The sequence below is a fragment of the Ceratosolen solmsi genome, unplaced genomic scaffold (assembly GCF_000503995.2).
Source record: "Ceratosolen solmsi marchali unplaced genomic scaffold, CerSol_1.0 scaffold1, whole genome shotgun sequence".
Taxonomy (NCBI): domain Eukaryota; kingdom Metazoa; phylum Arthropoda; class Insecta; order Hymenoptera; family Agaonidae; genus Ceratosolen; species Ceratosolen solmsi.
Genome location: NW_011948415.1, coordinates 6824158 through 6841451, shown reverse-complemented (window position 1 = coordinate 6841451; position 17294 = coordinate 6824158). Strand labels below are relative to the sequence as shown.

At 36.6% G+C, this 17294-nt stretch overlaps 1 protein-coding gene across 1 annotated transcript in view; it reads right to left on the bottom strand.

Moving 5' to 3' along the window:
• LOC105359030 (uncharacterized) overlaps positions 1 to 17294 on the bottom strand; it is a 113374-nt gene that overhangs the window by 95554 nt on the left and 526 nt on the right. The gene's annotated exons all lie outside the window — the stretch shown is intronic.

The following is a 17294-nucleotide window of genomic DNA, read 5'->3' as shown; positions in this document are numbered from 1 at the left end:
ATAATAATAATAATAAAGAGGATAAAAATAGTGTTAAAAGCATAGTGCAAAAGTAAGGAAAAAAAAATACTTTCTAAAGTAGATCAATTTGTTCGAATTTTAATCTGTGCATATGTGTAAGATAAATTATTACTCTTTTGATTTTCATCAGATAGGACATGTAAAACCGGTAAGACGTCTTGGTATGAAAATAAAGTACATCATACCATATTACATTTGTCATAATCGTAACACGTAATTTGAAAATAAGTCGATGAATTGCAAGACTCGCGTGTGAATCACACCCTGAAAATCTGTGCCAGAGCATTTTATTTTTTGACACTCGGCCGGAAATGCTGACGAATCAACCGTATTCTTTGATTTATTTATTCGCCCAGAAGAATTTTTGTATACCAACCGTAAGATACTTTATGAAGAGAAAGAAAAGAAAGTTGCCACGTACGAGCACTACATGGATACTTGGCTTCTTAGAAAATGATGCTTTAGTGTAGCGCAATAATTAATACTGCGCAATTGGTGCAAAAATTTTTCACAACCGCTTCTTAGGCAATTTATCGACTACATTTGATGTTTTAATGTAAAGACAATTTATGAATTTAACTCCTTTGAAATTAAGAAATAAGAAATCTATTAACTGGAAATTGACATGAGAAAAAGGAATTTTGCGAATAGACATTCGCACTTTCTAAAAATTAATAAAACGTAAGAATAAAAAATAAAGAGGAGAAAAATTAATTTATGTGCCATAGTCACATGTGCACAAAAAAGATATGGTACACGTAATATTTTTATAATATTTATTTTAACAAATTTTATAATACGTCATAATGCTCGAACGAATCTGTTAAACATTATATTACATATTATTACATTCAAGATTCGAAGTAATTTTTTTTTTTTACCAAAGACACTAGTAAATTCCAGCATACACTTAATATCGCTTTTTTTCCTCAATCATACGGGCTCCCCCTAAATTTTCCCAATACTCACACATACATATAATTCCACATATAATAATTCAATGTAATATTATTAAGAATTCGAAAAATGTAAAATATGATCATACGGTATAATTGTATACTCGATTACTTCAGCTGCAATTATTACTTAGACAAATATTTACGTCCTCGCTACGTCACCTCTTTGCCCCGTTCCTCGCATAAAACCAGCGCAAACTTTTTATTCGACTTGATTTTTAAATCATCTCTATATCCGCCGAAAGAAATCAATTCTCGTCCCAATAAATATCACGGAACAGCCTAACTTTTCAGCATAAGTCTTCCCCTCCAAATACCGTTTTATTAATTTCGCACACGAGCACATAAATATAACACGAGGCTGTTTCATGGATCTGCCTCGTTCCATCAATAAGAAATCACAAAATACAAACTCCGCAGGGAGTCTCATCTTCGAAGGAGCTTCGGAGCAAAGCCCGAGACTAAGCTCGCCTCGGGCGTCTAACAATAGAGTAAGTAAAAATTTCTCTCTAATCTCGCGAATCGAGTCAAGAAGGCTCGAGTAGGCTAAGGCAATGGCAGGGACCTAAGGTGGAAACAGGCTAGATGAACGCGATGGCTGGTAACGAGAGCCTAGTTCCTCGTCGACGTCGTAGGATTGGGTTGCCGTAGCCGCGAGTCGAGCGACGAAATTCGAAAGTACGAGCGTCAACGACACACGCATCGTGCGAAAAGTTTGCTTATGCCGGATCGATCGGATCCGAGCACGTGAGAGTCATGTAGAAAGTGCTCGAGCTGCTCGCCGAGGCTCGCCTGTCGTTTCTAGTCGAGTTTTTTTTATGCTCCGCCTTTGTCGCTCCGCTTTGATCGCTTTTTAAGGTCATCGCGCGGACGCTCGCGGCAGCAGCATCTTCCTCGGATGGGCTTGGTTAATTACATTTTGTCATGGTGGAGAGGAGTGGCAGTGAAAGCTTGTAAATTTAATTCGGGGAGCCGGAAGCCATGCGTATTGTTGACAATATGGGGTCGAGGGTGGGGAAATCTTGCCACCTTGGATTCTCCGATTATCTTGTCGGGATGTATTAAGATGTCGTTGGTGCTCAATGGGAAATTGAGGTGTCGTACATTTCATAAATTTCCTAAATTTCACGAAAATCTATAAATAATCGAAATGGTTTTGCAATAATAATGACAAAGGCTTACGGAATCCATTTGAAGCGACAAAAATAAGGAGAAATATTATGTATATCAAGTTGCCGTTTAAAATTGATATTACGCGAAATTTTCTATTTCACTATATCAATAGAAAATAATTGGCATTTATTCCGATTAACAACATAACATCTTAAAACTTAGTTTGTACATACAGTTATTTCGAGTTTTTTAAAAAATGATTTTGGTGGGTAAAGTCTAAAATATTGAAAGTTGCTGGCGCTCACGCGAGTATTATGTATTATGTATAATAGTCACGTTTATGTATTACATTTTTAATACATTTTACACAATCGGCTTGTGAGCTATGAATATACCGAGTATGAAATATTATTAAATCGCTATTTCATAATCTAATTTTATCAAGACTATATTTCTATTCGTACAACAGATTTAGTTAACAAAAAAAAAAAAAAAAAAAAAAACCACACAAGTAGGTAATAATTAAATTTATCTTATTAGTTACATTTAATTCAGTAAGACATAAATATCTCCTATTCCCAATACTGATTATTATTCCATTTAAAAATTAATGAACGCTGTATCCGGATATTGTGATAAATAACCTGTATTTCTGGGAAAATCGGTGGATAATACGATTATGATTATCAAACTACCTAGTAATAATTAATAAAGCGTCATTAGCTTTTTCAAATCATATAACTTTTCTTCATCTACTTCATATACATCTAACCGTAAACATTAATAATTGATGCGTTAAATATTACATGGAGTAATCAAATTTTTGATAATCAGTCTAATAAGTTTGTAGCTATTGAAATTTCATTCTCTCTTCTATAAAGGAGCGCTCAATAATTCGCCTTTGTTATTCCAAAAACATTTGCACCTATTATCTCCTCCACTCCCATTTGACATCTCATTTCTCAACACCAACGTAAAAAACAATAAATAAGTAGCTTCCTTTCGCTCACATCGGGATTTAGAAATTTTTCTAGCTACGCGCTAAAAACAGTAACGAACAACGGACGAAGACAATTAAATCTTGCTAAGGCTACAATTATTTTTCAGTTTACCTCGAAACTGCGATTATTTATGCCAATACAAAGTGACTACCTCCCAATGAATTTAATTAACGGGATAATACAATTTTTGCCACAAAGCAGGGACGCTCCCCCGATCTAGCAATTTGTCAATAATTAAGCTGCGAACGCGAAAGCATTAGCGCCCTTACATTTCCATAAAGCAGCCATAATACCGTAAAAAAAAAAAAAAAAAAATTCTTGACGAGCAACAATTAATCCACCCATGCATACCAATAACCAACAAAGTTCACGAGCAATAAAAATGCAGACACGTGCGCCAGCCACAAAGATGCACTATTATTTGCAAATCCACGTCAAACAATGCGGTATAAATTTAAAATCCAGATATTCGATATTCGAGCAAATTAGCATGCGAGCAAGTCGATACGGAGACTAAACGCCAAGTCTATTCCAAGCATAGCAGCACGCAATGCAATTAATCTTAATAGCCGTAAATTTTTTAAGCGCTATTGCGAAATATTAGGATTAAAAATGCCGAGCGCCGATAAAAGGCAACGGCTCGGCAATGAGCTCGCGACTTCAAACGAAAACGATCCTGTCCCCTTAGAATATTGGGGCAGCCTCACCTAGCTATGTCACTCGCGCGACACCACGAGTATCGGCCTCATCGCCGTCGGCTGAGACTCGTGCACTGGCCCGTGGATGCGCAACTCGACCGATCAGTGAGATGGAGGAGGGAACGACGATGACCTTCGTGTTTGAGGTGGAGGATTTCGCGAATCTCCGGCTGGCGGGGCAGGCCAGTAGGTCGGTTCAGGTTTGCCCCCTTTTGCGCGACTCTTTTCCGAAAAGCCTTCGCGGTCGCGCCTTCCTATCCGTTCCCAGGATCTTCCCAGATGCGCCGTGGCCAGTCGTAAAAGGAGCAAGGATCGGATCCTTGGATAAAAAGCCGCGAGTAGTAGGTGGGTCTCGTCTTACAAAGTGTGCGCGTCTGCGCGAAGGCCTCGGCGCGCAAGGCAGACCGGTTTCATTGCTCCTCCACCGGCCAACGAAAGAGTTCGCGCCCGCACTCTATAAATGAAACCTCCTTGTCCCGGAGGATAGCTGACCCGCCGCCACTCCACCTCGTCCGGCCACCCCTTCCTACCGTTTGCTCTCCCTCCCCGTCGACCACATCTCCCGGCCACCTCATCAGCCCGAACGTGATCTTCCTCGCTTACCGCCTCCTGCTCCGAGGCGACCTTGGCTCTCTGGAATTTTTGGCGCGTCCAGCCACGGTTCTCTCTACCCTACCACCACCACTCGGGGCCCCTTCCTTATCTCGCCCGCAGCGCAATCAGGCCTGATAATAGTCCGGTAGGTTTATCCCGTGGCTCTCGCCGCCCCCACACCCCGCAGCCCCCATTGGCCTTTGTATTGCCATTTATATTGTTCGCGTGGTCAAAGTCAACAATCTCGCTCACACTCATAAACTTTACGAACTTATGGGCATTTAGTAGAGTGGACAAACGGCTCCGAGACGTTTTTTCGACCCGATTTATCAGTACAACGACAATGCTCGTGTAAAAGATCGCGATAAAGGAGCTTTCACGTATTCACGTATTCATTCGCCGATTATCTGACAAATTTCTGTATTATTCGATACTGCTGAGACCGAGAAGTGGCCGCTAATTCATGATTTAACGTTTTTTTTTTTTTTTAGCTTTTTGCTCGGTAATTCGACTTTTTCCCCTCCGACATAAGTTAATTATACAAAAGCTACGAGCGACATCTTCATTCGTCGTTTACTTTTCTTTTAATCGCCGCCTCAGAGCATAATTCACGTAAAGATAAAAGTGAGCGTGCAGGAGAATAATTACATTACTAACGGAATTAGTATTAGTAGCCGACTAGTAGGCTCAATAATCTATCGCTTCAATAAGGATTGGCTCTATAAGAAATTGGTGCGTAGTAAATATCGAGAATTTTCTCAATATTTACGTCTATTATAATAAGATATTTTATACTATGACTCATGCTTTAGATGCCTATCATACCCAATTCAATATTATTTTAATAGTAACACAGTACTGCGTATTAAATTCAAGTTTTTAAAATAGATCGATATAGATTAGGACTTATTGATATTAATTCTATCGGCAATGTATCCTTTATCTCGTTCTCTTTTAGAAAGTTGTAGGATTCCGTGGCATTCCAAACGTACGAATAATGCGAATACCAAATGATTAAATATACGTACTCCGATTTAACACGATATTTTTCGCTTCGAATTAAGATAAATTCTTATCCAGATAATTTTCAAGACTTTTTTGATGTTTAATTTGGAATATCGTGAGCGCTACCTTCCCGAGAATTGTATTACACTACTCGAGGTTAAGTTTTTCTTCGCCATGGGAAAGGTAACGAAAAATTATTGATTCAACACAATATTATGGCGCCATAAAGTCGTAACAAAGTAACAACTGACCATAAAATATAGTGTATTTTTATAATAAATATGAAATAATTATGGTTAATATATAATAAATTGTTCATCGTGAAATTTAATTTATTTTTCATGCGCACACATCCAAGATGCATTAATTCTTGTAGCATACATTTTTGCTTGAAAAATGGGTTTTCGAATCATGCCTCTCATTGTAATTACAGAAATATATTAATATTATAAAAATTATGTACAGTTAATTTATAATAAGTATCTCAATGGATAGATTAAAAGTAGATTGATATTCCGAGCAGAGAAAGGGCACAACAACTCAAGTTGTGAATATATGAATATACATATGTAGACACGCGCGCGCACGCACACACACGCACACATTTTTTTATATAAATATTACAGAATTTATAATTAATTTTATATAAGAATTTTTAATAAAAGATAATTTATACGTGTTCTTGACAAGTTTCTCCTCGATGATCCCATTACTTGATATTTATGTCTTATAAGAATATAAATTGCCGATTGATCGATCAGTTTAACTGCAAAATAATCGTATTGTATAAAGAATTGTTCTGATAAAGCTTGACTTTAAGTTATCGAAATAGCCTGTAAAAATGCAATTTCAACGATTTACTGAACGAAGACAGTCTATTATATTACGTATGGATGCAATAAAAAATTTAACTAGACAAACGATTGATTTACATAGATTCGAAGAAATATGGCAATTGAATTAAATTGCATCATTATTTCGTATTATGAACATTAATGAACAAAAGAAGTTAGAGGATCGATGTAACTTTAAGCTCAAAAATATATTTCAGAGATTATTTCATTGTATAAATGATATGATATTTTCAAATCACCAATAAATTGCTTGAAAGCTTTAAAATATTTTAATACATCATGTCGAGATCAATAAATGATTAAAGTTACACTGTACAATGTATTTAGTGACACGATGACTTTGCCAAAATGAAAAATTCAAATATCCTTTGAATGTACTATGAAATAAAATAAAATTTCAACTAATAGTAATTAGTACAGTAAAAAATAATTTGTAATATTAAAGTGCCATTTATTGCAAGTATTACACTGAATATTTTCTATTTTTCCTAAATTTAGTAATAAAATAGTATATCGAATTCATTTTAATATTAAATAAAAGTTTTGCTATGAAAAAGCGTTTAATTCTTAACATAACTAGATGTTACGAGATATCACTGTCTCGCTCGATACTATAATTAATTCTTATATTTCATAATTAGTTTTTGATTAATTGTTTGTGTTCTTAGGCTTTCGTGTGCTTCCGAGATATTTTTTTTTTCCGTCAGAAATTCTTTTTTCATTAGGTGTAATTTAATGAGAAATTCGTATGAGAAATCGGAATAAGTTTCATTAATATAATAAGGAGGCACTGGGCATTATTTACAGACAATTAATTTTGAATTTATAGTTAGATTGCTAATAATTTCAGAGAAAATTGAGTCACCTGCTCTTACACGCTATAACCTACTGGAATATTTAATGTCATCTTTTCCTTCAGTTTTTCCCTTTACAATTACCATTTTAACACGTCACGGAATAAGTAAAAAAAATTTTGTCTCAAAGAATTTGTATTTCACAATATTGCCCAAATAACAATAGCTTGGCTCTAATGTTTTTTGAGCTGTGAATTAACCGCTTCCGCACGTCAAGCAGGTGGAAATATAATAAAAATTGTTTTTCACAATAAAATTCTGGTTTTTGGTTTAACTTGCCGTGACCTTGCGGAACAGACCAGTTACCTTTTAGTGTTACTTTCGACCATTGCTTTGTATAAGAGTTCATCTTGATTTTACACAATTATATACTATCCGCGAGCTCGTTTCGAGAAAGCAAAACAAAGTAGAAAACTAGTATTTACGGTACATGCTGTGTTATTCTTCTTTTGTGTCGATAAAACTTGATTAGAATTGAATGATCACTCACAAAATAAAACGACAACTATTTTTGTAGTGGATAATTCCGTATGCTGAAAGTTATGTTAATCAGAAATATAAATAGTTAGTTAATATTTTTTACTAAAGCAAAATCCCGGGCTACAAATGTAGTTTGGTGATTGGATTGTAACAAGAGGCTACACATTAAGTTTTAGTTCTTAACGCATTTAATTAAGATCGATCAGTATATATAGAAAATTGTGTGTGACTCGATCACTCACATTAACGATCTCAGCAATTAATAAAATATGTATCAAAATTATGTCATTTCAGTGTAAAAAAGTATAAAAAATATTTCAATGTTAAAGTTGACACATTGTCCTACTAATGTGATTTAATCGAATTTTATAGGAGTTGTTATATTTAGTAAGATTAATAGATTTTTTCGTTTTACAAATTGTAAATACATTAAATATTAAAAAATTATCTAATGAGTTTTTCATCAATAAGCATTTACATTTGCAATTTTTAATATTTACTAATTTAGTCTATAGCGTATTATGTTGAAATCTGTATATTTATTTATTTGTCATTTATTCCTATACCATGCCATTTAATCATTTGCAGAATAAAAAAACACGTATTATCAATAGTAATTTATCGACAAATATTTTGTTAAAGCAATTTTGAGATTTTTATCCCGATGTATATAATAAGAATAATATAAATTTTTTCTACATTTGCATTGTTGTGTTACGTAATATAGAAAAAATTTTATATTAAAAAAAATACATTGATAGTTTTTTTTTCTTAATTAAATATTTGCCTCTTGTATTCTTATGAAATTCTACGTATAATATAAATTTGAATATTAATTATTGTAACAATGGATATTTTAAATTCAACAATCATGACTTTTAACGTTTGATAATCGACTGTTGTAGCCTTATAATAACCAACTTCCTTCAAATTGTTCTTTTCCTCCTGGTGAAAGTTTCGCGATAATAAAATCATACTAAACGATAATACTAAAATATGCTTTAAAACTATGGATACAGTGTACTAGTATAAAAAATAAGAATTAGTATATGGGAACATGGACACGACGACGACAATACGATGACGTGTGAAATCAAAAGTCAAAAACAAATAAGCCCATTTCCATATACCATGAATATTTATCTTCGTTTAAATATCGAATTCGAATAATTAATTTAATAACGACAGCGTGAATTTAATTTCCAAACGAATTAATTATTAAAATAGAGCTTTCAATGTTGGCTCGACTCGTCTGCCCTTCAATCAGCCTCTAACACAAGGATGGTAATTTTAACGTACAAGTGAATAAGAAATGGCCTTCCTTACTTTCTTCTCTCGTCAATTATCTTCATTTTCCAGCTAGGCTGTTGAGTTTAACAGGCCTTATCCAGTTCTTATACAAAAAGAAGAAAGAAACAAAGAAAGAAAAAGAAAAAAGAGAATACAGTAAATTCTATTATTAAAAGCGCATCTTAAACATAAATGAAATCAAAAAGTGTGGGATGCGAAAAGTGAGAGTCGATTGGGCTGTCAAATACCGTGCGTGTGACACAATCAACCGAGCCTCCTAGAGACATTAATTTCTACCTCGATGGCGCCAGCGAGCCCTACGCGTAATCATAAAAAAATTTCTTAAAATCGGGGACCTCCTGCCCCTATCACCTTGGGATCTAACAATGGCCGAAAGCACGCTCGACCGCATCCCTTTGAAAAAGAAAGCCCCTTTCCACGCACACTACTGATAAAAAGTCTCGTTCGCATCGTGGTAAGAAAATTAATTGCACCCGCGATCGCCGCATCTAGGGTCTGATATTGTCGCGCACCCGGCCTAATAAGTCTCGTGAGTCCTCGCGAGGTTTCGTCTACCTCGGCGCCCATAGACCACGAGCGACCATAATACACCGACACCGCACCTACCGTTCGAAAGCAACGCGATCGAGCATCCCGTCACTTTCACCTTTTTACCGGGTTGCTCTCTAGGTTTCACTCGCGACGCACCGATCAGTCGAACGGATGCTCTCGGACAATAGCCTTAATCGCTCTCGCGTCACTCCGGCCCTTTATCCCGTCCCTTTATCCCCGCCCAATCGCACCCCCCCCCATATCTCCTTTTACATGCGCATTAAGATTATCGATTTTTAAAATGCCGCGGTTGGGGCGCTAGGCCAATCGAGATCGATCTCCAGCCCTCGCCTTATTCACGCTCAGAGAGCGCCTTTCCATCTCGCTCTACCTAAACAGTTATTGCTCAAACTGTATTTCGCTGAAGCCCATTTGAGATCTGTATTCCGGATTTTCTCGATATTCTTTATTGCCAACCTCGGGACGGCCAGTTGCTGTAAATAATCCTTTGGACGCGCTGCATGCACCAGCACATATAGACTCTGCTTTTACGAATTGTTAAATAATTACGGGTTATTATCCTCCCGTACGTTCTCTCTTGTAAATACTATTGTAGAATACGTGCCTACTGGATTGTTTATCCACTCGGCAATTATAAAGTGAATTCGTACTAATTTGTGTGCAAATAACCGTGGATGGCCGATAAATCCGCATTAGCCGATTCGATTAAGTTGCCTTACTAGCAAGGGCTATTGTTATCTCTTTGAGGGTGTGGCGGGGTGGGGAGGGGCGGGCTGAGGTCGGTGACGAATAAAAAAGCCCAGGTGAAACCGTACGGATATTCCGCGCGCTAAATTCTTTGCGTGCCGATGATTTCAAGAGTGCGCGCCTAGCCGATAAACGAGATGCAATGCCTCTTTATCGCCACCGAGGCATCGAGTTGGCACTCGCGGCCCAACGTAACATTTACACGCCAAAGTATGGAAACGAACCGATAAAATACCGTGCCCGCCCGTCCAAGCACCGAGCGCTTATAGTAAAAATCCACGAGCTTAGCTACCGTATATCCCCGGCTCTGCCCCGGCATCTAACGGATCGCACTCCTCTAATCCACTGAGATTGCGTGAAATAATTAAGACTACGGGCAGCGGTAGAGTACGCTCCATCCGCCCCTCTCATCCTCATCATCGTACTCTTTTACGAAATTTGGCAAAATTCTCGGCGAAAATATAAAAATATTATCGGCGCGCGTGGCCTATAAATAGGATCCTACGACTAGGCAGGATCCCGTCGTAGTTGCTCAAGTCGCATTGGATAGCCGCCCCATTAGCCGGGGGCCGTGATTAAAGTTTATCCGCTTTACGAAAACGTTGCCCGGCAGCTCGCGCATTTTTCTCTACCCTGATTAGATTGTACTTAATAGCTCAGCGACCTGGGCACGAAGCTCGTCACCGGCAACGGTCTCGATGAACTTACCTCTGGCGAATCGCGCGTCGAGTTCAGTCGGCGAAACACCGGTTAATACCTACCGATTTCACCATAACACCGTGACACACACGCACACACGCGCGCACACGCGCAGCGCACACACACACACACACACACACACACACACACATATATATACACACTTGGCGAGACACGCTTGGGAACAAACGAACGGGCGCCTGCGAGATCGCGAATCATAAGTCGCGCTTATGACTTCGCTTGGGATTTTTAAAACGGTCATAGGGCGGAAATCGAGCGCGTCCGGTGCATTTATCGTCGTTAGTTTCGCACGATACGCCCAAGGCTCTTTTATGTCGAGCAGACGAATTTATTGGAATGCACGTAATTAAGCGTATTGGCTCGGCCGCGTGCTCAAGAGCTACCGATCCGTGTTGGAAGTTAGCCTTTCGACTTAATCAACATTATTAAAGGCGCAAAGTTTTGCGTCAAACGATGCGATTTCTAAAAATAAATATCCTTCATTTCCAATAACAGCGATTAATTATTGAAATTGCTGGAGCGTTATTGTGTGGATTGAAAAGTCGGCCTTTGCCCGTAAGCCTCGTATATTATCGATGCATGTAGGAGGAAGTGCGTGACACGCTTAATCCAAAAGCATAAGCGATAGGTGTGACACGGCTTGCTATGATATAAGCTTCTCTTCCGCATAAAAATTAAGGACCAACGGGCCGTCTACATAAGCACGGCATGTACGAGCCAGCACGTAAATACTTCCGACGATGTGTAATGGCAATTCGCCTGGTTAGTGGTGGCACGTGTACTGGTTCGAATGCGGTGGATGGGGGGAGGGGTGTAGAGGGTGATAGGAGGTGGTGGGGTAGGGGCGAAAAATCAATTGATTCGATTGCGGCTGCTAGGCCGTGGATCGCTCGCGCGTTAGTAAAATCGGGAAACTGTGCGCCGTGTCACTTATGCAAAACGCGCTCGTGGCTCGTGGGGTAGCAAATGTAATAACGCCACTCGAGGGAAAAGGATCGATGGAGAATAATCGGATCGCTCGGCGCTGGTTAAAATTGATAGATCGATCGTATCTGCGAATTGTCGGCGGCGTTAAGCGAGCGCACTTGCAATTCGATAAAATCCATTAGAACTCGGCATTAAACACGTTTGAGACTTGCGATAGCGAATGAAACGACATTGCTCATCTTTGTTTCCACACTTTTTTCTTTCTCACAATGAGATAAATGATGAACAATGTTTCTCATAATTATGTACATTTTGCGCGCGAGCAAGATCGAGAATTCTGTAAGCTAACGAAGCTATTTGAACAATTTTAATTGAATAAAATTAAATATCGTTTTTCTTTCTTTCTTTTTCTACTTTTCTCTCTCACTCTCTCTCTCTCTCTTTTATTGTTTAATGCTAAAATAAGAGCAGATGAAAAACTTCTTAACTTAATTCTTTCTTTAAATACAGCAATTAATTACGTCTAATTTAAACGAATTTCTTGTAGCAAAGAAGATACCATTGCTTCGTGCTAAATGAAATGAGATTTATTATTGAGGAAGAAATATTTAGATCTATAATAATGCATTTTTCAAATAAATTTAATTATCTAAATACAGCAAATCAGGTGATTAAAATGGGCTCATTCATCGAAAGTATTCCGAGATCATTTTTCTATAATTCAATATATATATATATATATATATGCCCCCCCCCCCTTCGATCTATTATAACATTATAACGCAGATATACTTTTACAAATAATTAAGTCGATTTTCAATGAATCGAAGAAGTTTACTGCATTAAAATCAACGTTGGTAAGATTTTAATAAAATAAGACAAAGTGTTTATAGATCATTGTCGATATTCACGATTGCTCGCTCTACCCATTAAAGAGATCTTTCATTTATAATGAAAGCGAGTTCCGGGTGAACTAATAAACTTTTACTACTTTAATATTCCAATTAATATTCAACATTTATAAATGCATTAGACTTTTATAAGTATTGGCAAAGGCGAATAGAATTAACGATTAGTTTCCAGTAATGTGTACGTATTTATTGACGATACAATGTGAACAAGCGGTCGATTACGCAAATAGCGGTCGATCGATATATCGATCGAATCTCAATATTTAGCCTCGGCCCAAGTCGCAACACATTGGCCGCAATCATGAATGCACGACTGACTGACTGACTGACTGACTGACTGACTGTACGTAACGCTGCTCCAGTGAGTCTAGAAAGTTTTCGAGTTTGTGGGCGCCTCTGCTGCTTTCGTGCCGGCATGCATCGTAAAGCCAAACACTTGTCCCTAACAAGCAAACAACCAGCTCATCCGAGATTTGCCAAATTATTACAAATTGCATGGATAACAAATGCTCGGGCAAGCTTATTAATTAGTTTTTTATGCAAATGGCTAATCCGCGCTCTATAAACATTAAAGATATTGTTATAAATTATGCGCTTTTGGTCTCGTTTGAATGCTATATGTATTTAATATTTAGGCGAAGTTATATGTTTTATGTTATATATTCATGAAATTACTTTAATTGATTTGCGTTAAAGTCGATCATTAAATTGTACTGGTGAAATTTTTAATAATGATTTAGCGAGACTGTTCGAGCATAAAAGATTTCAATATTACCGCCAGTCAAAAATAAAATTGGAATACTATATAGACCATAAATCCTATGTATTATGATTTCTTTGGCTTGGTTTACTAAAAATATTACATCAATATTTAGGCTCGTCTCGTTTAACCAATGTATCATTAAATAACAATGTAGATACCATTTATAAATTGCTCGATAATAAGCAAATGCGATTGCTAAGTCTTTCGCTTCACGAGCAGAAGCACCGCGAGCGTAGAAAGTTTTTGCTCCACGTATATACTCCGTGTGTGCAAATGTATATAGGGAATAAACGTAAACACCTGTCGTTCTAATATAAGATGCGAGTAACGTAATTAGACGCGATTAGCTCGTACTTTCTTCCGGACGAAATTGTGAATTATACACGTTCAAGATCTTCAGCTGACTGAACGAGTAAATTCACGGGGGTGACAGCTGTTTTGCCAATCCAGCGTTCATTACGATTGTCGTATTTTGTTTAATAATTAAGAGCTTTAAGAACACGAAAAAAAAAACAAAAAGAGGCGAAATGTTAAACTAATTAACGTTAAAAAGAAATGTGTACAGCGGTTAGACTATTTTATCTTGAGAGTGGATACGTCATCGTGAACACGTCCTCCCACTGGCATGAAAGCCGAAGCATAATGCAAGGATGTGTGCAAGCTGGAAAATTATTACACAGGGCAGTATACCGAAGACGAAAGCACTTACATAGCCACATAAGACCTTCGCTAGACAGTACCTATATAATTATCATAAATTTTTATAGATAAAATATATTTTTATCGGCCTTTACTCTGTAATTTCAATAGTAATAATTGAGATGCGTTACTTTAATATTAACGAATCATAATAGCGAGCTACTAATCCGACGTATAGTGAAAGATCGATGAATACGAAAAGATTATATGAAAAAGAAATGTCAAATTTTATAAATATTTACGTGCCATTTACATGCAATTTTTCCTACATAAACTCACCGAACGCGATAAACGCGACTTGCACTACACGTGTCTGATAAAATTGGCATATTACGCTTCTGTATTTAATTAATTTTTCTTCTTCTTCTTCTTCTTCTTCTTCTTCTTCTATTCACTATACTTTAAAAGACTAAGCTTTAAAACATTGTGTATTTGGAACTGGCTTCTTTCATAACTTTAAAACAGTCGCTAGATTAATCTATAAATTAATCTACTATGAATATAATGTTTTTCCTTAAAAAAAAACAAGAGAGAGAGAGAGAGAGAGAGAGAGAGAGAAAGCAATATCGTCAATACGTAACGCAGATAATATAATGTTGTTTAAAATGTGCCTTCTAAAGGTACTATACTTGATTGATTTTAATCTACTAGTTATTTTATAGTAATAATTGGTGAACTTCATTCGGAATTCATTAAATCTCGCTTATTTCAATATCACTTGAAATGCATCGCCAAACATATCCATATATAAAGATAATTCATTGAAGCAATTATTATTATATTAAATGCATTTATAAAACTAAGCATATACGTTCGGTCATGGCATGAGCACCTGTTGTATGTCGATGGATATAACTACTTCAAGTGAAATAAATTAAATGCTTATGAAAAATGATCTGAATAAGGAAGAGAATCGACTTTTGTGTCAGATTTGCAAATCCAAGTAATACGTTAACCAGGAGCCGAGGTAATAATCGTGGCCGACCACGATTCTATAGCATCGGTTGTTATCACGATCATTTCTAATCAGCCTCTAGCCTACATCGTTCGATCTACAAAACTCCATTGCGTCAATTTTGGGTTAGATCGATGATTTTTATATTAACTTTTAACGTTTGCGCAAGGAAATAGATTTTTGTTGGAGCTCCAGTGAGGAGCAAAGCGCGCAATGACGACGTTATGTAAAATGCGCTGCACAGTGCACTTTAAAAGCTGATTAAATTTCAATAATTTTCAAACGTCGTGGCAGTCGAATTTCCAAGGCTTCGACACTGACAGGCAACTCTTGCAATATTTTTGTTTATTATTGCCGTCGATTAACGATGATATTTGAAGAAGCTGAATGAAACTGAATTTTTTTCAAACTGCCGCACAATGCACATTCGTCTATACGTGTTTTTATCATTAAATAAGAGAATCAAACAATCAAAATGCAATGGCAATGAATTTCTAATTGCGATATAATTGACCGTTAAGTATAATCGAGCCATTTTTATTGCAATCGAATGAATTATTATGATTTGATTATTGCTCCGAATGCTTTGGTCCGAATCCTTGGCGAGACATTAAGATATTAATTCTTGCATTATTTAGCGCCAATGACCTAATAACGTAATAATATAATTAAATATCTATCGAAGAATTACGGATGATATTACAAATGTTTCATTAATGCCCTCACATATTATAACGATTACTTTCCACGGTATGCATATCTCATAATCGTTGAGTCTAAGAATATTATCTTTAGCATATATATTTCGTGTATAGTTGATAATATAGATTGATTTGAGATACGAAAAGATTTATTAACATAATGTTTACTTCCTGTAATTGAAGATCTCTAATAATATCAATAAATGCGCATTGTGTATTATTGTTTGTGGTTTAAAATATCGCAGACCAGCATCACTTGATTTCTGCTTACATAATGTATAATTATAATTAATAATTTTTAGACAACGGCTACCAATTGACTTTGAACGAATGACAAAAGCATTGTACATTTTGTCAATATTCCCTGAAGCACAATACCGAAGCACGATATAAGTATGAAGTCTTCCGTTTATCGTTGCCCATTTTAACATTCAATTTTAACGAAACTAATAGATTAGTTCCACTTGGATTGGCAATCGAAATATCGAATAACGACTCTCGACAATAAATATTATTTATTTACATTTTCTTGTCTTAATCCATTTTATGAATTCGTTATTAATAGCTTTGGTAAAAATTTTTCATTTTCCAACAAGAATAATTAATATAATCACTGGTAAGATAAACGTTTGCAGTTTTTCTTCTTCTTCTTCTTCTTCTTCTTCTTCTTTTTCGTCTGTTTTTGTTTTGTGTCATGTTTATATATTAGTGGCATAAATTAGAAATTTTTAAAACAGAACGATAATTAGCTTTTGTTGTCAAGTTTAGAAATAGAACATGAAAGTTTAAATGGAGACACGGCAGTACTATTTCTCGTCTCGTGTCAAATCAATGGCCATGCACAAGTTTACGAAATTATTAAAATTGTATCGCTATTTTACAAGGACAGTCTCTAAATATTCACGCAGTAAAGGATATGACGTGATTTGTTATTGACAGGATATAGATAAATTTTATTGCTATGTTTGGCAATAAATTGTTTTCAATGCGCGTAGTTTAATGAATATACGACATGCGCAGTATGCCTTGGAATAAAAAAATTTCAAAGTAATTACATCATTTTGAGGGGAAGTGTTGGAGGATGGATCGGGACCCGAGCCAACGATGATCAATGGAATGCGTACGATCCGTTGTTTAGGCTACTTTCTATCGCACCGGCACTACATCTTTACCAATTTTATGCGTCAATCGTTCCTTCCTTCATCGCATATACTATCCGCGTCGATAAAAGCGCGGCAAACCCAACAACGTACAAAGTATTACGTGTTTAAGGCAATTGAGTTATGACGAGGGATGCGCGTGCATCTGTGGTCGAGGCTAAGCCCCAAAAAATATAGAATAATAAGCAAAATAAAAGAGGCCGCGAGTCGAGCGAAAGTCCTAGTGGCAAGTGCCAAGTGCACGACTCTCCAGGTGCTCGACGCATCGTAGA